This window comes from Otolemur garnettii, unplaced genomic scaffold (genome assembly GCF_000181295.1).
Source record: "Otolemur garnettii isolate 467f Iridium unplaced genomic scaffold, OtoGar3 scaffold00283, whole genome shotgun sequence".
Taxonomy (NCBI): Eukaryota; Metazoa; Chordata; class Mammalia; order Primates; family Galagidae; genus Otolemur; species Otolemur garnettii.
The window spans coordinates 521595-523581 of record NW_003852678.1 but is presented as its reverse complement, the minus strand read 5'-3'; positions in this window follow the sequence as shown (position 1 = coordinate 523581).

Sequence of the window (1987 nt, the reverse complement as noted above, 5' to 3'; positions counted from 1 at the left end):
GGGATTCGAACCCGCCACCTTAGGTGTATGTAGCTGGCGCCTTAGCCACTTGAGCCACAGGCGCCGAGCCCAGTTTTAGGTATTTTAAGTTGCTATTATGATCTCGTCTTTAGCTGGTGCATTACTTGTCAGAGTGTGTGAATATGTGTGTGTGTGTGTTACACTGCTTGTCTATAAAAGCTTCCCAAACACTGTATGACATTTTCAAACACATAGCATTAAACAAATAGTGTGTCCCCAAACTCTTACCACTTGCTTTCTTTTTTTTTTTGAGACAGAGCCTCAAGCTGCCCCCCTGGGTAGAGTGCCGTAGCATCACAGCTCACAGCAACCTCCAACTCCTGGGCTCAAGAGAGTCTCCTGCCTCAGCCTCCCAAGTAGCTGGGACCACAGGCACTCGCCACAATGCCCAGGTATTTTTTGGTTGCAGCCATCATTGTTGTTTGGCGGGCCTGAGCTGGATTCGAACTCGCCACCTTAGGTGTATATGGCTGGCGCCTTCGCCACTTGAGCCACAGGCACCAAGCCACCACTTGCTTTCTACAGTTAACAATGTACTCAGTTGCGGCTCAGCACCCATAGCTCAGTGAGTAGGGCACCGGCCACATACACCAAAGCTGGCAGGTTCAAGCCCGGCCAGGGCCTGCTAAACAACAATGACAATTGCAACCAAAAAATAGCCAGGCATTGTGGTGGGCACCTGTAGTCCCAGCTACTCAGGAGGTTGAGGCAAGAGAATCGCTTAAACCCAAGAGTTGGAGGTTGCTGTGAGCTGTAATGCCATAGCATTCTACTGAGGGTGACATAGTGAGACCCTGTCTCAAAAAAAAAAAAAAAAAAAAAAAAAAAAAACCTCCAAAAAACCAAAAAGCAATTTACTCAGTTACTCTTTCACACACCTCTGTTCCATCCACTCCCCACCCACCCCTACCTATCTACCTATCCGTCCACTCCCTCCATCCACACACCTCTCCTCCTCCCACCCTCATCCGTCTATTCATTCATCCACTCCTCCATTCACCCTGCTCCCTCTCTTGTCCCTTCAAGCCCCACAACCTCCCTCTTGGAGGACTGACTCCACTGGGCACCCTGCTTCCAGGCCCTGTGCCCTGTGAATCAGAAACCAGCAGGGAATGGCCAGATGCCTGGGTCCTCAGGGCAGCTATGGTCTCTGCAGTTTCCTGCCACCCCCACAAGGACCCATGGCAGGTTGAGGATGGGGTGGCCCCCTAGGCCTTCAGCTGACCAGGCACAGAGACAGGCTCTCTGAGGGCACATCAAAGCCAAACTCTGCCGGGGAAGGGAGGGAAGAGCCTGGAAAAGACTGAGAGCAGGGTGGAGACTGGGTGGGTGGCAGAGGGGCAGGGGGGAATGCCTTGGGCATGCAAGGGAGCGTGGCTTCTCTCAAAGGCTAAATTTGGGTTTACACAAGTCTAAGGTATTCCATAATAAAAGGAATTCAGGCTGCTCAGGGCTCCTGTGACAATTTTTTTTCTACAGTACTATAGCCTCCCACCTGCCTAGTGGTGGACACTCAGGTCCCAAGGCTAAGCCTGGGTGGGTGGGAGTAATCCATAGATGATTCTCACTAAACCACAGCCTTGTGGCAGCTGCACCTTATAGATTCTAGGGGTCCACAGGTCTTTTCTGGTCTGAGATCCGGGATCAAAAACGAGGTCTGTGTCTCACACTACACTTCTGCTGATAAGCAGGACCCAGAGAGGGGGTCGGGAAGGGGCTGGGGAATCCCATGGACATAGGTCTGCTCAAACCCCTCACTCCCCACACCTGCCCATACTACCATGTTCTGGGCCTCATCTGTCCACAGCCCTAGCCCACAAGTGGCCCCTAGGAATGCCAGTTGGAAGAAGAGGGGAGAACAGCACCCTTGGAGAATGTACCAGCATGGACCAGCCTGTGTTCCCTCAGTTAGAGTAGGGTCCCAGCAGTGCCACAGCTGGGATACCCCCAGCCCAACCTATTGCTC